The 21,800-nt window shown below is 54.7% G+C and overlaps 1 protein-coding gene across 1 annotated transcript in view; it reads left to right on the top strand.

Moving 5' to 3' along the window:
* The window catches only part of TCERG1L (transcription elongation regulator 1 like), a 184,780-nt gene that overhangs the window by 43,638 nt on the left and 119,342 nt on the right, over window positions 1–21,800 (top strand). The window lies entirely within an intron of this gene.

The raw sequence follows: 21,800 nt of genomic DNA, 5'->3' as shown, positions 1-21,800 counted from the left end.
CAGACGTGGGGTTGGTAGACACTCTGGTACCCGAGTGGAAACGAGATGCGTGTTCGGGGGCTCAGCAGGGAGATGGAGAGACGCGGGTCTTGGACTGGTTCCAGCTCTATTGTCCATGTGTATTCACAGATGTTGGTGTGTGTCTGTTAATCGTGACCGGCAGGCCATGTGTCCAAGCCACTAGTGAACATGAGCTTAGGTCCTTCCCTTAAGTGTAGCAAGAAAGCATGAATTTGAAATGACTTTTAGTAAGTACTCAGATCTTGAGAGCTGGTCCTACTGCTTCAGGGTTAGGTTTGCTTGTGATGTGATAAGACCTGAATAAAAATTCTGTGGGTTCTCATATTAATCCAATACTAGAATTCTAATGTTAGCATTAATATCATTGATTGCCAGGTTATCAGTAGCAGGAAACGTCTCTAGGTTGTGAGACCCGTGCACACACACATCCAGGTTCTTGGGAGAAAGAGGAACAACCCATTTTCATTCTTCTCCTGTTTTGATTTGCTGATACTGTTTCTGGAAAATCAGATGTGGTCTTTGGCGTCTGTAGTTCACTATGGCTTGATAAATTAGTTGGTCAGTAGAACATTGTATTCTCAAGAACAAAATCTTATTTCTATTTCAGGCTGTTAGTGAACATGCATTTAGGGTGTGATGGGAAATAAATAAAACACATAAATAATCTCTTGTGTGGAACATAATTTACAGCTGTGTCAAGATTTCAGTTAAAATCCATCAGTCCATTGGCATTTATTAAGGATGACTTACTGTTTTCTGAGAAAATTAATCTTAGAAGGAACCCAAACGCATGTACCCCAGGGGTGGCTTTGTTTCCCATGCCTCCTATGATTTATAAAGTGACATAATAATTAGGTGTCTTTCTGTGTTTGCATTTTATAAAGTGCTATAATCAAATTTGCCGTAATATGCATTCGGTTAGAGGATGACTGCGTCAACATGATCTGTCTTGTAGGTAACCACCGAAATGTGCCATCAGGAAGGGGGGGGGGCGTCCAGAGGCAGCTTCTAAAACGGCCCCTGTGGTATTGATCCGAAAACCCGAAAACAAAAACCGAACGCTGCAGCAGAGGGATCGGGTGGGAATTGAGTAAGAGTGGGGGGGCTGGTCCAGATGCACAACCCCAGCCCGGGGAGCGGCCTCTGAGCTCTGTGCCCAGCTCTGGCACCCACAGTGACTGTGGTCCTACCCAGGGCACCCCTGCTAAGTGGGTCCTTTGGGTGATCCAACCACCTAGCAGTCTGTCCCTGGCAGTGTCCCATTGATGTCAGCAGAAGGCATCTGGGTGAGACTGGCCGTGCCTGTGATGAGCCCTTTCCAGAATTTCCTTGAAAACTTTCTGGGAACCATGGCTCGGAGAAGCCTGAGCAGATAGTTTGTCTCTCAGAGCTCGTTTTAACCAGTCAGTAGCTCCATAGAATGAGATTCGGTGAGATCGAGGAGTTGCCAGGGCCGATGAGCATTCTCGATGCTGGGAAATTCCTGCCACCTCTCGGAACAGGCTCCTGGAGGGGGACAGGGCTGGGAGAAGGGCTAGGTGGGGCTGAGACAGAATGACATCCCCGGCGAAGCAGATTTTACAGAACAAGAAAAACGCACCTGTCTGTGAAGTGTGCGCCATATTGAAATTAATTTATAAAAGCATGTGAGTTTTAATTTATCTACAGGTGAATAATCTTGTTTTTATTCAGAGAATTCACGTATTTGGTAAAGGAGCTGGACTATTTTATTTATGCCCTTGGCTTAGTCATGAAATCCAGGTAAGCGTAGAAGACGTATAGGGTGTAGCTCTATGCTTCTCACCCGGGGGCAGATGGTTGGCGACAGCTGAAGACATTTTTTTGGTCGTCACAAGTTGGGGGGTTCTACTGGGATCTGGCGGGCAAAGGCCAGGAGACTGCCACACACCCCACAATGCCCGGGACGGCCCCCACGATGAGGAATTATCTGGCCCAAGATGTTAATAGTGCTTCTGCCGAGAAACCCTGGTTTATATTCTAGAACCCCCCTTAACAAGGTGTGGAAACCTCTGCTGGTGTGTGAATAAGCTCAGCAGGGAGCGTTAGTGATCCAGGAACGAAGGACCCAGAAGGAGATAGGCTTATCGCTGGAAAGAAGATCAGCCGGAAGAGCTACACTTAATTATATGCCTTTAACATGATTTAACGTTTCAAATAAGACACCGTATTTGAAGAGCCCCACGAGCTGGTCCACGTCAATCGTGAACTGGAGTCTTCCCTCCAGAGCGCTGCGGGCACACGCGGAGCTGGTCCTCGCGTCCTCTTCCCTGGGACCCCACAGACCGCCGTCTGTTCATGTGTCTGTCCCCTTCCCCGGCCTGTAGGTCGTGTGTGGCGGGGCTGTGTCTGCCTGTCCTCGCTCAGCCCGCGGCGGGCACCAGGCCGTGCTCCTTACGTCTGCACCTTGGGCAGTTTCCCCCGCGTGTGTGGCCAGACTCCATACCGTGCGATGGGTTCTGTCATTCACACCATCTCTGCTGCTGATTCTCACACGCCCGCTCCTGAGTCAGGGTGACATAGACAGGAGGGAAGGCGGAGCCGGGGCTGGGCCTGCAGATACGCCTGAGGGTCTGTGGCAGTGGCTGGAGGGCCGGCAGAGTGCACGTCCTCCTGTCCTCCTGTCCGCTCTGTCCGTCGGCTTGCAGCTGGATGCACTTTGCCTTCGTTCCAAGGGCTCCTTTAAGTGTTAGAACTCAGGCTAAAGAAGGAAGCGTTTGGAGAAAGACGGATCTTGTGCCGTATTTATTTCCTAGTGTCTAAGGAGACCCTGAGGTTTCGGGGGGAGCCTGCAGTGTGCAGCGGAGGGTGGTTCTGCACGCTGCCCGGGCTCGCACCTGCGGCCTGCCCGCCGCGTCCCTGACCCCCCGGGGGTCACAGCGCCGCATGGCTCCAGCACTGCCCCGAGTTGAGAAAATAAATGAAGTGATTCTTCCTTTTTTTTTTTTTTAAGACTGATGGTAGCTCGTTTTAGGGACGCCTGGGTGGCTCAGTCGGTTAAGCCTTTGCCTTCGGCTCAGGTCATGATCCCAGTGTCCTGGGATCGAGTCCCACATCGGGCTCCTGGCTCAGCAAGGAGCCTGCTTCTCCCTCTGCCTGACTCTGTCTCTCTCTCTCTCTCTGATAAATAAATAAAATCTTAAAAAAAAAAAAAGACTGATGGTAGCTCGTTTTGAATCTTGGCCCCCATTTTGCAAGCATTCAAGTGAAAAAGGTAAAATATGAGTGATAGTTACGGCCACTCATAGAGCGGCTGACGGTCGAACACAATGATTAAAAAGTACCATCTGCCTGGGAAACCGTTTACCACCTGTTCTTTTGCTTCCAGAACTATTTAATGGTTTAAATTTTGCATTTTGTCCTGCCACCGAACAGCTGGGAAGTGACTATTCTTGTTTCTGTCGGGAGGTAGCATCTGAGCTCCACAACGAGCCAGGGACCCGCACGCCAGCGCCTGCCACGCGGCCTGCCACGCGGCCTTCCGTGGCCGCGACTGCCCTCGTTAGCAACACCCACAGACGCCAGCATGGGTTCATAACAACAGTGACCCGGCCGCGGGGGAGGAAGGCTTTTCTCTTTTTATCCAGGAATTATTTCCTCCCCCACTGTAATCAAAAACGTCATCCTACATCTTCACACTTAGAGATTTTTCAGAGACAAAAATGCTTATAACAATGGAATCACTGACACCCCAAAGTGCCTGGGACTCAGCCGGCTTCTGTGAGGAAGGCATACGTGTCTCTAATACAGGGATCAAGCTGCTTTTCATAGAAAAGTTATTGGATTTAAACAAACAAACAAAAAGGCTTTGTATATAGTCTGTTCTCCACAGTGAACTCATGTTAAGGGGACAAGCTGCAAATAGTCAGGCTGGCCTTTGGGCAGGGGAAGTGCAGATTTCTCTAAACGGAGATGCCAATGTGGGGATTGGCTCCCGCGGTGAGTCCTCTCTGAGAGCGAGCGCACGTGCTCTCGAGCGTCCATCTAGGAAAGGTCCTCCTCTGCCCTGTCTTCCCCCTGGCCGGCTCCCTTCCTGCCGCCTTCCCTGAGAAATGCCCGGCTCTCAGCTCCGGTGGCCATCTGCACTGTTAGCTGCAATTCACTCTTTCTTTGAAAAGAAACCTCGGAAATCCATCACGCACACAAAAGCACGTATATGTTTATGCCAAGTATAAAGAACGCCGATACAATAGAACCCCCGATACCTCCGTCTGAGCCTGAGAAAGTGGACGTTTCCACACCCCCCGTGCTCCTAGGAGCCTCGACTCCTGACTACCCCAGGGATAATTACTCTCCTGAATGTGTGCGAATCACTGCTTTGCTGTGTTTTAGAAATATGCTTACCATATATGTATTGTCTCCAAACAATATACTGTGTAATTCAGGCTCTTTTGAATTTTACATAAATATCATAATCCATGCATTCTTGTGATTCTCTTTTTTTGCTCAAAATGATGGTTTTGTTGTTGGTTGTTTTTTTAAGCCATCCCACTGAGGCTTGGAGTTGTAATGCAATCATGTGCCCTTGGTAAAACCTTCGTTCATTAGTGGGGATCCACACCATGCGTACCATGCGTCCTGTGTTCTGCTGCTGGTGGGCGTCTGGGCTGTTTCCTGAAATGCCAAGCATGGTGGTCCCCTCCTGCTGGTGTTCCGGGGGGGGGGGGCGTGTGCACAGGACCCTACAGTGTCCAACACCGCCTCTCTCAGTCATCCCAAACCCTCTCCTTGGATGGTAACTCGCCCAGCCTTATCTCCTGGGCCTGTTTCTCCCGAGTGCTATGTTGATGGATCCGGTTTCCCACTGGGCACCTGCTCTTTCTGATGGACGTCTCACACTGCACTTTCCTATAAAAGGAGTATTGATCCCCAGCCCACTGTCCTGCTCATAAAGCAGAACACGAGAACGTGTTCCTCCTGCAGCCTTCTGGGTAAACCCCCTTCTTCCCGAGGACCCCCCAGTCTGCCTGATTGGAGGCATCCCTGGCTCCTGTCTTTGCCTGATCTGTCACATCCAGCCCGTCAGCCATCACCCCCTTGAAACCCACCCCCAAGTCCGCCTCCCTCGTCTGGGCCAGCACCACCGGCAGACTGTGGCTCCCGCATGCTGTCTCTCTGCTCCCATTGTGCCCTTTCGTATAAGCTGTTTTCCACGCAGGAGCCATGGGTCACTCCTCAGAAATGTATACCACACCAAGCCTTCCCCTGCTTAGGACTCCTGGGGTTGTCTCCGGGAGCTGGGAGCAAACCCCAGACTTCTACCCAGAGTCCCTGGGACCCACTGTTGTGACCCCCGCCGGTGCTTCGGCTGCTGCTTGTACCATCCCCCGCTTCCCCACCCTGCCTCAGGGCCTTTGCACTGGCCACTGCCTCTGCCTTCAGCTCTTCTCCCAGTGCGCACATGCCAGTTATTCCTCCGTCACTGGGGCCTCGGCTCTGAGACCCGAGTCTCCCATTCTGCAGCACCTCTAGAGTAAATCCCGCCTCACCTGCTTATTTACTTGGTAGCATTGCTCATTGTCCAGAATTCTCTTTGGTGTCTGTTTCGGGCGTAGTGTGCCTTTACCCTCCCAACCCTGAATGTTGGCTCCAGGAGGTCAGGGCTTTCTGGGTCTTACTCGCCCTGAGTCGTTCCGAGGCTGGCGCACGGGGCACCGCTGTCTCCAGGCACCTCTCTGCTGAATGAGGCCCAGCCATCAGCAGCGCTGTTGTTTAGGAGAGGTGACAGGCTGCTCTGAAGGTGTCCATCCCACACCCCACCGCCCCCGGCCTAACCCACAGGCTCGCGGCTCAGGGAACCTTCCACCCGCCCCAGACTTTCTCAGCAGAGTTGGGGACACAGAACTGGCTCCTGACATTGCTCATCAGCCCAGCATTGATGGTGAAGGACTTCTCAGGAATGGTCCTGCCCCAACTGTTACGTTCTTGCAAGACTGGAATTTCCCTGTACCCCAAAGTTTCACCCTGAAAAGGCTCCTGGACCCGGTTCAACCGATTCCATTCCTTAATGCTGGGAACCAGGGTGGGAGGCTGGGCAGGTCCACCTTGCCTACGTGCTGGTGCTGGGAAGGGTAGAGCCGGCTGGGACCCAGGGCCCCATCCAAAAGCCTTGCGTGTTTTTCTTATGCACCACCGGCCCTCTGCCCCTCCATCCCTCCCTCCCACCAGCCAGTCACACTCAGCAATAAAGCCACTGTGCTCAAATCAGTGATCAGGACTCTGGAGGTGGGGCCACAGGCACCATGGGGATGTTGACCAAATCCAGCCCTATGGCCGGGTCCCCCGGCACCGAGGGCCTTAATCCAGAGTCTGTGGCCAGCCCGGCAGAGGAGGGCTGCAAAGCCCCACTCACACGCTCACAGGCTCACGCACAACATTGTGGGCCATGGGAACCCTGCGGCGGGCCTGGTGGTCTTGGAAGGGAGCCATCATTACCGGAGAGCCTGCAAGAGCTGTGAGAAAAATAGGCTGGTCTGAGACACAGGAGTGAGGCAAGAGCCACGTGGTGGTGGTTGCTTGAATGGAAAACATGCTCGGAGGAGGCTTGGCTGCTATAGTCACGGGCCCGAGCATTGTCTTAGTGTGCCTGTAACTGGCGCCCCCAGCTCCTTCCTGGGCTGGGCCCCTTCAATCCTTCTGTGACGACAGCACCGTTGGAAACAACGTCCACGGCTGGTGGCATCGAGGACGTGGGAAGGGACCCTGATGCACATCGCTGCAGGTGGCTGGTCCAGGGGCACACCCAGAAGGATCTCTGGGCTAAGCTGCTTCGGTCTTAACTCTCAAACAGACCTCTTTGGTGAGGAAATAAGATCAAAGCCACACAAACATTGTGCATAAAAAGTCAGTGCACCTAAGTCTAATTTATTTTAGGGATTTGGAAAGTGCCAGGAGAACAGCATTAAGTAAGATGTAGAGACAACACTTTACTGCTTATGCCCTTCTTTGTAAGTCACATTTCTGACAGTATGGCAGGTGCGTCTCCTCTGATTAAACCCCAGTAACAGCTTTTCCAGCAGCCAGATTTCTGGCACAACATGGAAACTGAGGCATGCAGAGGACGGAAGTCCTCTGAGCACGCGGGCGGACAGCTGTGCCAAAGAGGACGCTCTGTCCTGGCTCTGGGGGCGGCCGGGCAGACCTGAGGTGGGACTGGAAGAGAGCAGAGGGGTGGTCGAGGCCCTGGGCTGGCCTGAGCGGCCTCTGCCTGTGGGACTGTGGTCACTGGGGCAGCTGGGAGCGGCAGGACCAGGTCGTCCTGAGGTGGGACGGGCACGAGACGGGAGGAAGGGCAGGCGAGGGGAGAATGGGGTAGACAAGTCGAGGTTTGCCCTCAGTGTGGACAGGCAGACCCCCAACGCTGGACCTGGGGGCCAGGGCGGAGGTCCAGAGCACTGAGTTGTGTCAGTGTGGATGGTGGGAGACCCCTACGAGGGGGAGGGCTGCAGACCATGTTCTGCAGGAATCCCCAGGGCCACCGTGCTCCGTGCCGTAATAATGAGCGGGATCCCCTCACGCGGGCCCACAGACTGTCAGCCCACTGACGCTGTAACACTCCGGAGAATTCCGGCCCAGCCTCGGCTCTCCGAGGCAAGAGCAGCTGGGGAGGGGGCTCATGCTGACCCTGAGATGCGGCAGCCGGGGAGGCCGTGCGGGGTCGGGGTGCTCTGCACACTCGGGGTGGTCCTTGGTCACGAGACAAGTGTGCGCTGGGGAAGCTGTTTAGCAGAGAAAGATGCGTGCTATTGAAACGCTCTGTCGATGTTGGAGGTTTTATAAACGTCCGCGACGAAGGGGATGTGCTCTCTCTCTACTCACCAGCAAGCGCAACCGCTCATTTCCCTGCGAGTCAGCTAGACGCCTGGTGGCTCCCTTGTTGGGGAGGAGAGGTCTAGGGGCTGCCTCAGAGCAGGCCGTAAGCAAGCGCTCGTTCACTGTTTCAGCCCCTTCCCCGGAAGAGTCTAGGCACGGCTGTGCTCCGACGGGGTCATGAACAACGTCCGCGGCTCCCAGGACTCTGGCGTGCTGGCCGTCTTTCCATGTGGTGGGACGGATGCTCCAGGGCCAGGCAGCAAGCAGCCTGCTATGTGCTGAGTGTTCCTCTGGGCCCAACGTTTCCGTTTTAAATGTTCCTGGTGGGTATTTGTGTGCCAAAAACAGTCAGAACCTGACCATAGTCTCATCCCATGGTGCTCTCCCTCCTGACCCTGTCGTAGATTATCACTGCCCTGCACACCTGGGTGCTGCATGTTTTCAGTTTAGTTCAGAATGAGGAACATGCTAGTTGGCTAGCTGGTCAGGGACCCCCATAGACCGTCGGTCATGAGCTTGAGACAGAAGACTGTGACTTTCCCCGAGGCCACGTGGGTCCACAGGGTGACAGCATGACCTTGAGCTTAGCGCTCAGCCCATCAGCTCGTCTTGCTGGAGTCCACCGGGAAGGCAGAGTGGGAGTGGGATGAGCAAGGCGGCGCCTCTGCAGCCTGGGCCCTGGGCCATGGACCGTGGCTCGGTGGGGACACGTTCTGCTGCAAGAGCCACTCATGCCCCTGGGAGCTCACCCCTTCTCTCGACCCTCGCCCTTTCCCTGCATTCCATTCACTGCAGGTGAATGATGGCACAGGGCTGGCAGCCACGTGGAATCCCAGGCTCTCCCGGCACCGTGTCCCTGCGTGGTGCCAGACCATGGGCTGCAGGACCGCCCTCATGAGAAAGGGGGACCCTCAGAAAGGAGCGGGTACGTGGTGTTAGAACGACCACCTGACTTCTAACTGCTCCGCCTTCCACCTGCGCCCTCTTTCCATGGCCTTTCCTTTCCCCTCTGTTCACACCCCTCCCCCATTTCTGGAAGTCCAGTAGAGCACTGACCTTGTCTGTGGCACCTGCCGTGACCCCTCTCAGCTGCCGGAACCTTTCCAGCTCTTGGCCTCTTATCCTGTGCTCGCCCCTCACCTGGTAGCAGGTTGTTGACAAGTCTACGCTTCAACTCTCCGTGCCGAACGTCCACAGGGCGGGGTCCACGGCACTGCACCCCGCTGGGCGCTCAGCACGGCTCCTGAGCACTCGGCTGCTGCTCCGAGGATTTCCCAGGAGAGAGACTCCACTGGTCAAGTTAGCCTGGATCATGAAAATTATACCGCGTCCCAAGAATGTCCCTTCCCTGTTTATGCAGCATGTACAGAACGAGGTCCTTTCCTGTTATCTGCCCATGAAGACGGTCCTGCCGACCCAAGAAAGAAACAGCCCAGGTCCTCATGGTCCGTTCCCTCCTATAGGCGACCTTGGTGTCTTCAGTCTGCTCAGTTCCCTGCACTGTGCGCGCCAGCACCACCGTGCTCGGGGAGATGCACGAGCTCGTGACTCCTTCCCAGTCACGTGAGTCTTGTCAGATGCATCTCGTGTGCTCTCTGCTGGACGGACGTGGGCGATGCTCCCGTGCTGTCCAACCTAAGATAGAATTAGAGGCACTGAGCTGAGAAGCCTGACCTTCCACACGCTGGGAAGTCACCCCGTATCCCCGTGTGCTCATTGTGGCTGGGGAGGGTCCTGGACGGCCAAGCACAAGGTGGAAATGACCTTCCACTCCAAGGGGAGAGTGGGGGACCCTGAGTGCAGAGCTGGGAGGGCAGAGCCTCAGAGCCAGGGAGGCCTGTGTCCGGGAGGCACAGAGGCGCCCACTGCTTCTGATGGAGGAACGGTTCCTCATCTCGTGGAAGGGGCTGACTGCGTGGTCCAGACCCTCACCCGCCCCTGCCCTCTCAGCCCAGCCCGAGAAAGCTTTCCGCTCTCTTCTCCGGCCAGGCCACGAGACATGCACGAGGTCTCTCCCTGGTCTGCTGCGTGCTTGGGCAGCCCAACGGTCCCCTTCGGCAGGAAGGGGCTCCTGCTGGCCCAGCCCCTGACCTTGGTGCTGGATTGAAGGCCTCCCTGGTCCATGCTCAGAAACACCTCCCTTAGACAACTTCTGGAAGGTTTTCTTCTTAGTTCATGAGTGAGGCTGATGTGCCCAGTTTTTATTGAGTTCCAATTCATAAAATGTAAAGTGAACCATTAGCTGTTTGGCAGCATGAAGTTCAGTGACATTCATCCACCGAGTGCTGGGTCACCAACACCGCCTTCTAGTTCCAGAACATCTTCATCACCCCTCCAAAATCCCTGAACCGATTGATCAGCCCCTTCCTTCCACTGCCCCCTGCCCCCCGCCCCCAAACAGTCCCCGGGCAGCCTCTGAGCTGCTGCCCTATGGGTGACCTGTCCTGGAGGTTCTGCCCATGCACAGACAGCGTGGGACCCTGTGCGATGGCTCGTCCTGGCCTCAGTGTCTCTCTTCATTCTGGAAGAATCTCTGTGAGGCAGGACTGCCAGAACTCTCCCATGAGTCTGTTCAGATCTGTGCTTTTTCTTTGTTGGAAGAGTTTTAAGTAATAACTTAATATTTTTTCTAACCACATGACTATTTAAGTTTTCTTTATTTTCCTGAGTCAGTTTTGGCACATTTCTCGCTCCCTGGAATTTGTCCTTTGCTTCTGAACTTTCCAATTCACGGAGGTAAAGGTATTCCTAGGTTTCTCATGATTTTTAAATTTCTGTCGTGCCCGCATAGCTGCACTCTCATAAGAAGGGTTTTGTGGTAGAATGACTGTTAACGCCTTCTGTGCACCCCAGCCAGTCTGCCATGTGCAGTCAGGGCACCCAGTGTCCGCCACCCGCTGTCCCTGCTGAGCCCATGAAGACACACACATCAGCACGTCCACCTGCAGCTCATCCTCACCTTTGCCTCTGCCCAGCCCATGCACCAGCCATGGCTCTGATCCCAAGAAATGCACCCACAGGACCAGAACAGCTCTGCAGACAACTAGCATCGTCTGTCCCTTCATACCATGGCAGAGTCCCGGTGACAGTGGCCTCCAGTTTAGCTGTTGGTAAACTGAAGGCATCATTTTTGGCTGTTGTTTGTCTTTTCATTATATCCTTCATAGATTTCCCCAATTATTAAAGTGATTAATGCTCACTTAAAACACTTAGAAAATAATCAAGAAGCGTAAATGAGAAAATTAAAGTTGCCCATAATCCCTCGGCCTCTGCAAACCATTGAGACATTTCATTTTAACAGCAGCGGTGCGTGAGCAAGTGGGATCAGCCCGTGTGTGCAGAGTTGCCCCCAGTGTTCAGCACCTGCTGCTCCCTCCCACGTTCCAGTCACGCACGGCGCAGCCGCTGGAGGAAACCCACGGACAGCCCGGGTTGGTGGTTCTCGGTGGACTCTCTCAGAGGATCATTCGGGGGCCACGTGTGCTCTGTGGCTTGACATCCGGCGTGCAGGCAGGATGCACTTACTGCGTCTCCCGTGGACTCCGCCCACTCACCCTCACGGTTAAGCACGTCATTGAGCCTTGCTGCTTTGATCTCTCCTGGCAGCTCTGCCGGGCCCGGAGCGGAGCTTGGGTGCGGCGTTCATGCTGGGCATTTGGGCAGGTCCCTGCTGCTTTCTGCAAGGGCAGCTCCCTTCACCGGGTGAAGACCAGCGTCTGAATCATGCCAAGAGCAAGGGCAGAGGACTGTCCCCTGTCCCCAGGTTCTCCTGTGCCGCAGACAGCTCGTGTGTTCCTGGACCGGTGTGGAAGGGGAGGAGGACGCGGCTCCTGGGGCCCTCTCTAAACCCACCCCATGTGCGTGAGCAAGTGCGGGTGCTGCCCGGCCACCGTGGTGGCCAGCAGATGAACATGAGTCAGTGTTCTGACGTTTTCACTGGGGGTGTATGTGGCTTGGTCATTTACACAGGTGGAAGCAACACTTACAGAAAGAGGATCGATGGTATAAAAGATGGAGGGTATGTTATGGACCATGGCTGAGGGGCAGGTAGCACGGATGCTTGCAGGGTCCTTGTGTTAGAGTCCCATGGTCATTGAGGGTGTGCCCTCATTCCTGGAGGGCGTCTGGAGACTTCGTTAGGAAGCTTGTGGTCGAACAGTGAGGAGCTTGAGCTTACCACACAAGCCACTCAGTCTGCATCAATTATGTGGATGTAGCTGTCATTTTCCACGTGTTGTAGAATTAGCAAGTTTGGTAAAGATTCATTTGGACTTGTAAAAGTATACATACAATAGAAAGCACCCGATGAATAAATGAACAGGGACTCGGAATAGACATTTCTCCCAGGAAGACACATGGGTGGCCCATAAACACATGAAAAGATGCTCAGTACCATTAAGCCATCAAGAAATGCAAATCAGAGCCACCACGAAATGCACTTTGCACCCGCTGGGTGGCTAAAATAAGAGGGATGGGTAGTGACCAGTGCAGGCAAGGGTGTGAAGAGACTGGGCCCCCTTACAGGCTGGTGAATGCAGAACGGTCGAAGACGGCCTGGCAGCGCCTCGGATGCTCAAACAGACCACAGGCTCTGCAGCTCCACTTCTAGAATATACTCAAGAGAGGAAGACATCTGTCCACACATAAGTGTGTACACGAGTGTTCGTAGCAGCATTACTCACAACAGTCGAAGAGTGGACACCACCCAGATGTCCAGGAAGTGCTGACCCCTGGACGGAGGGACCTTGGCCACGTGATGCTCAGTGAACCAAGCCCGTCACAAAAACCACACAGTATATGTTTTTGTTTATATGAGACATCCAGAACAGGCAAATCCACAGAGACAGAAAGTAGAATTTAGAGGCTGCGTAGGGTAGAGGGCAGGGTGGGGAGGTTAGGGGGAAAGGGGAAGTGGTTGCTAATGGGCACGGGGTTTCTTTTTGGGGTGACAGTGTGTTAATGATTGTGGTGATGGTTTCACGACTCTCTGAATCTAGTAAAACCACCACTGTATTCAAATGGGTGGATTTTATGGTATGTGAATTATATCTTAATAAAGCCATTATAGGAAAATAAATATGTGCAGAGCACCCACTTTGCTTCCAGACCCACATGCAGCTTTGCTGGGGGAGGGGAGAGGGGTCCACAGCCTTGCACCGCCATGTGCCAGAATTGCTCTGGAATAAAGTGGCAGCGAGAACCACTTCAGATCCCATCAGTTTAACACCCCTCCTGGGGAGAGAGCAAGAGTGGTCTGTCAAATCGACTAGTTTCAGTAAGTTTCTATTTGAATGTTTTCAACTCTTTCCTGGTAGCTTTGCAGATCTGCATGACTGTGGTCATCGTCCTATCAGAGGCCCGGGCTGCTCATAAAGGGACCCTGGGCCTGCAAGGGGAGGTCTCAGGTCTCAGATCCTTCACTGCCCTTCTGTGTTGGTCTGGCCATCTTGAGGTTCCAACTTCCTCCCCAGGATCAGGAAAAGGGGTCCCTGGGCAGCTGGGATGAAGGGATGGGATACAGGTGAGGGTCTGTGGGTCTGGGGGATGGAAGGATGGGGGTACAGGTGAGGGTCTGTGGGTCTGGGGGATGGGGGAGGGCAGCAGAGAGGACTGGAAGGCAGTTCATGCCTCTGCAGCCCTGAGATCGGTTCAGGTGGTGGTTCTTGCGCAGTTAACGTGGGGGAGGGATCATGACTGGCCCTTCCTCTCCTGCCCATTCAGCATGAGTCATTGCCCGGTAAAAGGTGAAGGGGGTCCTGTAGAAAGGGAATCTGGTGCCCAAAGGACACGCACCCCACGTGATCATAGGCACGTCCTCAGACACATTTTAGTAGCTGATAAATCTGTGCTTTTGAAAGTGATTTAATTATTTTCCCAAATGCACATAAAATTATTTTAGTTATTTTATTCATGTTTATGGAGCATTTTCTGAATCCTTTTCTTGTAGTGATAGCACGGGAAGGTGACCTATATTCTAGCTCTGTTTGCAGTTGAGCGGTCCTGGCTAAACACTTCGGAAGGCCCTCCGCTGTGTTCCAAAAGGAGCGGCCGCTTTGCCTTGAGAGCAGGGCCTGCCTGTATCGGTATTTTTATTTATTTCCTCTTCTTCAGGCCGAAGAGCTGCTCTCTCCTGTGTCTGTGTCAGGTCCTGTTCTCACTGGGGGGCTGGGCGCTCCCAGAGATGAGCCGAGGCCCAGGTGGGGACACTGTTCCCCGGAAAGCACAGTCCTTCTCAGGAAAATTCGAGGGGGAACGAGTCTCCACCCAGCGAGTCAGGGCGTCCTGGGCCCAGAGCGAGGGGTCCCCGCCCCCAGCCCTCCGTGACCCGCAGAAGCTCCTCCCGCAGAGGGTCCTCCCCAGCTCTGACCCCGTGGCCCCCCGCGTTCGCCGGCCTTCCCGTGGTGCTTTCTGGTGAGTGTTCAGCTGCTGGCCTCCCAGAGCTGTGGACCCACCATCACTGTTGCTCACAGGGGAAACCACACGCACACACGCGCTTCCTTGTGTGAGCTGAGCGAGGAACTTTCTTAATCCTCCCTTGAAAGAGCACGGGGATCAGAAGCCCCGGTGTTTGTGCCCAGAATTCATAACGTTTCCCTGGTTTGCTCAGCGACCTCCACAGATTGATGTTTGTTTGCAAACACGTGCCAGTAAGTGTGAGCTGTAAGGTGTGTGTGTGCAGGTGTGAGGGTGCGTGTGAGTCACACGTGTGTGTGGGTGTGATTTTGGCCACATGGGGGGCCAGGGGACCTCAGTGATGCTGGGACGGGGCGGGGGATGGATGGGAATAGCTCTGGGAAGCGGATCCGAGAGCCTGGAAGACAGGAAAGGGACAGACGTGGGCCGATCTGGGGCGCGCTATGGGGACAAGGTGTCACAGGTGACCCAGGCTGACAACCCTTTGCGATGTGTCCTTGTCCCTGAGGACCTGTGCTCACTTGTGCTTCCTTCCAGCATTTTTGTCCCACCTGTCCTCAGGAGACAAAGAAACCTTCCCCAGGGCTGGTTCTGTGCCCCAGGGGTCCTTGGGTGCTCAAGGTCATTTCAGGGAGGAAGTCCCCGGGGCAGGAAGGACAGAATGAGGTCAGGCCAGGCCTAGTAGACAACGCTGATTTATAGGCACATATTGCAAAATTTGATAATGGTGAGCGAGAACGCACAGATATAATTTGCTACAGCTCATGCATAATAATACTTAAGTATATAAATACTTAATTTACAGTAATTAATAGAAATGAATTTACAGAGAAGACACCGGGCCTGCCCGACACGAGGTAGGTTTGAGCACCACGGCATCAGCTGCTCCTTGTAATGGAAACGTGCCGGGCGCCACGTGTGGTGGGAGAAAGCGTGCCCCCCGCCTGCATAATTCATGTTTGCATCTCATTTGAGAGGTGCTGCGATGCTCTCCGTGCTCCATGTTGTCGAACTTGCGTGTCTGCCTCCCCACACATCCCTCGGCTTGGGAATTCATTGAGCCATGGCCCCGGAGCATTGGGTGGAGAGGGTATCGGGAGAGGGTGTTTGTGAGTTATGTTTGCATACAGACCGCTTGCCACCGTATCCCTGGAGTGCATAACCACCTGCCTACAGTGCCCCAGGAAGGACAGAGGGCCTGCAGCTGGGAGCACGTCTCACCCAAGGATGGTCCCGCCTAGGAGGCAGAAGGTGGATCCTTAGTTTCCCCTCTGGGCCAAGCCCCTTGCCATTGCTGGGACGTGGGCAGCATCCCTGGGGTGGCCCTGAGTTCCAGCATATGAAGACATAGATGGCCCCATGGAGGAGCTCTCTGTAGGGGCAGGGTGGAGGATGGAGACGGGGGGTTTCATGGGTCCCCCAACTTTTCCTTTGCTTCCCACCATCCCTCTCCAACTGGCAAACACCCCTTAGCTCTCCCTGCCACTGGCATGCCCATTATTTCCAGGGCCACACACAAACTGTAGTGTGCCACCCAAACCACGTGGTTTCCAGCCTACATCCCCTCGGTCTCCAGCATCAGGCCCTGGCCTGGTGTGCGGACCCCTCCCGGCCCAGCCCCTGCTGCCCTCACCAGCTGTCTCCCATCCTCACTCTCCATGCTCGGTGTCCACTACATCTCTCAGGGCCCCCTTGCCTCTCTCCACGGTGGTCCTGGCCAACTCTTGCTCACCCTCAAACTTTGAGCTGGCATTACCTCTGGAAAGCCTTCCTGAGTGCACCTGCCCGACCTGGCCGCTGCAGGCTGGTTATGTGCCCTGTGCGCCCCGGCTGGCGCTGCGCCATCTGCCACTGTGAATCATGCAGTGCTGGTCCCCTCTGGACGGGAAGCCCCGGAGAGCATCTGCCCCCCAGACCTCCTGCCAGATTTCTAGCCCAGCCTTCCAGAGGTCTCCCCGCCTGGCACGGCTCCCTTCCCAGACGACAACGGCCGTGAACGGTCCCTGTATTTGTGTGACCCCCTCTGCATCCCTCCCACCACGCAGACCGTGCACCGGCTCCTTGTTAGGACATGCTATTTGACTGTTAGACTGAATCACAGTAGCTGCTTTGGGAAGCCCCTCTGCTCTGTCTGCCCGCTGTCACCGTGGAAGGTGGCTGGAGAGAGCCCATGTCCGGGGCTCTGGCGAGGGTGCGAGGCTGCTGACTTGGCTGTGTCTGGGGCTCCTGCACACGGAGGGCCGGGCCTTCGTGCAGAGGGAGTGCGGGGTGCAGAAGGGCTGGCTGATGCACTTCACACATGAAATTACTGTTGGCGCCCTGGAAGCTAACGCCCATGTCAACCTCTCAAGGTGTCTTTAAAACTTACTATTTTAAGCATATTAACAAGCCACGATGCTGGCTGTTATTTCCAAAAATAATTAATCATAGACGATCTCGAAGAATTCCAAAGAGGTGAACCTGGCAGCACTGCCTAATGGATTAAATGCTGTAATTAATACCCTCCCGCAGCCTTGGTTTGCTGGACGCTGTAATTGTTTCCCTTTTTCCGGCGTGATGTGGGGCGCAGCGCCCCGCTCCATGTGCCATGGCTGGCGTGGCCAGTGTGCCAGGGAGACCCTTGGAGAGGGCGCGGGTCCTGCTGGCCCCCCATCTCTGACGGGGAGGAGGTGACTGGAGTCGGGCTCATCCTGCACAGCGTCCCTGGGACCTGGGCGTGCTTGGGCTGCCACCACTGCCGCCCCTGGATGGGGCTTCTCTTCACCCCGTGCCCCCCGGGGCCCCTCCAGGACCTTCCTTCCTCAGTTGCCACGGCCCCTGCCACTCCTGTGTTTTGCTGCCCCAAGGCCAGAGTGTCTTCGGCAGGAAGACACCTGGTCCCACCTGTGGTCATGAGAAGGAAAGTGTGCCAGGTCTTTTGTGATTTCCCCTCTGCCCGGGGAACGGCGCTGAGAGTCTACACAGGGACTGAGCGGGGCTGGGGCCCCGGACCCTGCAGCCCACGGTGCTGCCGAAGCCACATGGACGACTTGTCCGGCGGGAAGGCACGTTCACACCGCGCCGTGACCTCAGGGGCCGGGAGCTGGGAAAGTCGTCCCACCGGTCGTCTTGAGCAGAGCCTATGGAAGACGTGCCCCCACATCCCTGAGGCTGAGTCCAGGCTGGGCTGGTAGGGAGCGCAACACTGTGCGCTAGCTGGCCGCCATCCACTCCAGAGCCTGAGTTAGTCGTCCCCCATCCCCCACGTAGTGAATCTTGGAGACACGACGCTTCCTCTGTCCCTCCACCCGCCACCCTTCAGATGACCTTTGTGGGCTGCCAAGAGTGCCCTCCCTCACAAGGCAGCCCCAGCCACCCTTCCCTTTGCATGGCTACCTCCCGGGGGGCTGCCCACTGGCCCTGGCCCCCCAGGGAGAGCACTTGCCTCTTACAGGATGGGGTGCATCTGGCATCTGTTTCCCATGGCTCTGATTTCAGACCTTCTCACATTTATTTTTATTCACACACCTGTGCTCCTGGGGACAAAAGACCTAGACCAAGAGTGAGGGTCTCCGGCCCCGGGGCCCTCACACCCCCACCCCAGAGGCGGCTTCTCTCAGTGGCTGCTACTTTGATTCTCTGTCTTGCATTTTTGTCAGTTAATTTTTCCACTGTAACTAGACTGTTCATATCTTGATTCCTTGATTTGTCAATTTTAGACAATGTCTACTGACATCATACGACAGATGAGGATTGTCGCTTGTTATCTGTGGCTGTGTAATGGACAAGTTAGCTTCTGCTGACTAGCAAACTAGCCCAATGTGCAGTGGCTTCAAAGACTGACCCCTTATCTAACTCACCATGTTTTGGGTCGGCAGTTTGGGCTGGGTTCAGGCAGATGGTTCTTCCGCTGCTACAATACTCTTAAAAAGTGTGTGGGTTTCCTATATATTAGATTCAACAAAACATCTCTCTGTAAGAGTTACAGCAACTATAGGATTAGGCCTCTGCAGGATTATCCCTGCAAGGTGTCTTACAAGACTTTTTTTCTTCTTTTCTTTTCTTTTTTTAGAGAGAGAGCACGAGTGGGGGGAGGGCAGGGAGAGAGAATCCCAAGCAGGCTGCATGCTCAGCGCAGAGCTGGGCCTGGGCCTTGATCCCATGACCCTGAGATCACAACCTCAGCCGAAAGCAAGAGTCGGATGCCCGGCCGACTGAGGCACCCGGGCGCCCCATCTTACGAGACCTACCGTCTCACTCCCAGATGGGCCCTGAGCCTCCCCAACATCGGGCAGTGGCTCACACAGGAACTCCCTTCTTTGCCTCTGGCTCAGGTTTCACTGAACATCGAGAATCACTTCCCGACGGGGGGCAGGAAACGAGCAGTGTCCTCCAGCTCACAAGTCTCAGCCCCTCCCAGCGCTTCTCGCACACGTTTCTTCGGCTTCTTTGCTCCTCTGTGTCTCGTCACAAGCAGACCATGGGCCGACTGACACTTAGGGCCTTTTTCTCGGAAGTCCTCCCCTGGGGCCCACGGGTCACGTCCGTGTTCTACAGGTGGCAGTGTGGCGGGGTGTTAGTCCCACATGACGGCACGTGGGACTCATCCTTACGCACGTGCTACACTTTTTAGGTTTCTGCTTTGGCAGCAGGACGGTCACGTGTGAGATGGTCACGTCCTGCTGTGTAATCAACTGCCTGAAACCTGGGGGCTTACAACAGCCACTGTTTACTTAGCTCGTGATGCCACGGTCAGCGCTGGAGGCCGGGCTCCGCCGGCCAGTTCTTCCGTTGCTCCTGGCTGTGTCCCTCAGTGTCAGTCAGTAGTCACTCTGCCCTGAGGCCGGATGACCTAGGGTGGTGTTAATCACATGCCCGGGGCACCTGGTGGCTCAGTCGTTAAGCGTCTGCCTTCGGCTCAGGTCATGATCCCAGGGTCCTGGGATCGAGCCCCGCATCGGGCTCCCTGCTCGGCGGGGAGTCTGCTTCTCCTTCTCCCTCTGCTGCTCCCCCTGCCTGTGCTCTCTCTCTCACACTCGCTCGCTCTCTATCTCAAATGAATAAATACAATCTTCTAAAAAATATCACATGCCAGTCAGTTGGCAGCCTTCTGCCCGGGAGAAAGGGGGGCTGGCCCCCTGCCCCTCCTGAGCAAGACTATGTTTTCCACGGGCAGGTTGCAGTTCTGGGAGGAGGGAGAGATGGTGAGGCTCAAGCCACGGGCAAGTGTCTGCGTCACGTGGCCTGCTGCCCCGCCAGGCAGTGCGGGGCTACGGTCAGTCCCGGGGCTGGTGAGGGTGGACATCCCAATGGGCACAGACGCCGAGGTGGGAGAAAGCTGGAGGCTCTTGCTGCCACAGCCTCCCTCCAGCATCCCCCGAAATGATTCTTCCATCATTTCAGATAGTTCAAACCAAGGATTTTTTAAAATAAATCTTAACATAAATAGAATACTTAAACCTCTAATTCTTCTTCCATAAAAAGGTGAGTTTTCCCCTAAGATGGCAATTCTCCTTCTTTTTTTAGTAGTGTGAGGATATTGACATCCCTGTCTCCCCCTCAGCTCTCTGAGTCCTCAGCTCTGCTTTTCCATTGTCAAGGGTGTGAATACCTAGATCCCGCTCACGGGCTCCGCTGACATTTCCGGGCCTTGTTCAGAGCCTGGTTCCTCACGTTCATAATTAGGAAAACAATGAATACATTTTCAGGATTGTAATGAACTCGACGCTGATCCCTAGAGAATGCCCACCGGGGAAGTCGCAGTCCAGCAGGTACCCTCTCGAGTTGCTTCGATCACACCTGGTCAGGGAGGCCTTTCCCACAGGGGTCTGCCTGGCTGTCCTGCCGTCCCTCAGGCCTTTGCTCTGCCCTGTCGCCAGCGATTTCTCCCGTCCCTCCCTGTGCCTTCTGTTCTCTTCTGCTCCTTCCCCAGAGCATCTGCTTTCTGATTCATCCGCTCGTGGCCGAGCCCCCACCCCCCGGCTGTGGGCTGCACCCCTGCTCCCTGGCTCGGAGCCTCTGCCCCTCGAATCCGGCCTGGTCCCAGCCGCCCTCTCCCGGGGCGGGTCCGAGCATGCTGTACCAATGCAATAGTCCTCGTTTCTTTGATGTTCACATTTCTCACGTGCCTTCGCACTGGACTGGTAGGTTGTCGGGTGATACAGTAGTTGCGTGAACCGATTTTCCCTCAGAATTTTAAAGAAATTGCTCTGTCATCCTACTCAAGTCTGAAATCACAAAGGGACTCATTCCCGTTCGTGTGGCTTCGTAGTGGCTTGTGTTGGTGGTTTTTCTGGAAAAATACTATGGTAATAATACCTCGTTTATCTTGGACGTGCAGTGATTTTCTAATGATATCTACGTACTTTTAAATATTCTGTGGAACATTCTATGAGCGTTTCAATAGAAAGATTCCAGTTTTTCTTCTGAAAAAATCTCTTCTGTTTACACACACACAGACACACATTCACATATGTGCTCTTAGTATATATTACATACACATTTTTATATCATGCTCTACATCAAATTGCATATTATGTATCATATTATATGTCATACTGTGTCTTAAATCTATAGCAATACATTATGTATGTTACAGTATGAAACACACGTTATCTACAGTGTGGTGGGAATCACATGCTGTATATGACTCCCTGGCCCCCCGCCCCCTCCCCTCCTCCCTGCCCCCCTCCTCTCCCCCCTGACCCCTCCCCTCCCTCCCCTCCCCCCGGGTGTGTGCTTGGTTCCCGGGGCGCCTGGCCGTGGACTGCGAGCTGTCCAGGATTGTCCTTCCTCGTCTCTTATTTTCTGCCTGTTTGACTTTTCCCCACATTCCAGGAGACCTCCTTAGCTGCGTTTTCCTAATCTCGTGAAGTTTTAAGGCGTGTGTTTGCGCCTCCCGGAATGCTTCTGCCTTCTCTGGGCAGGTGCTCTGGTTCCGCACATCACCCGTTCTCCCCATGGTGCACACGGTGTCTGGGACGCGCACAGGGTCACTGGCAGTTCTGTCCAGCCCCCCGCGGGACTTTCTCTTGGATCATCTCCATCTCACTTTCCTGCAGCCTCTTCGCCTCTGCCTCGTCTGCGCTGCTCGCTGTTCCTCCTGAGCTGAGGAGAAATCCTGGGTGGGCGGGTGGGTCTTGTCTGCATGGGGGCAATGGGGCAGAGCCTCTCGGGGTTCAGCCAAGTGACCCGCCACCCTGCACCCTCCGAGGGGACCCTGGCTTCTGCCCCAGTCCCTTCACTGCCGGCTCCTGTCTGCCTCTCCTTCCTGGAACCTGTGGAAATCTCTCGCCGGTAAGGGACCCCTGCCTTTGCCCGCCCCACCCTGTCCTGTCTCCCTTCTGGCTCCTTCATGTTTGCATCAGGAGGCCCCGGAACACAGACACCGTCCCTCAGTCTTGAAGCTTCAGGCTGTGCATTGTTCTTTGAGACCATTTGGCTAATGTCCCTGTGCCGAGTCTAAACTCTGTCCAGGTGGGACTGTGCTGTCCTCCCTGTCACATCTCCACACCTCGGGCCAGGCCTCTGGGGTAGACGCTCATTCATGCGTCCAC

Source organism: Neomonachus schauinslandi, chromosome 6 (assembly GCF_002201575.2).
Source record: "Neomonachus schauinslandi chromosome 6, ASM220157v2, whole genome shotgun sequence".
NCBI classification, from domain to species: Eukaryota; Metazoa; Chordata; class Mammalia; order Carnivora; family Phocidae; genus Neomonachus; species Neomonachus schauinslandi.
Note: the sequence above shows the minus strand (reverse complement) of the source record. Positions and strands in the feature narration are given on the sequence as shown.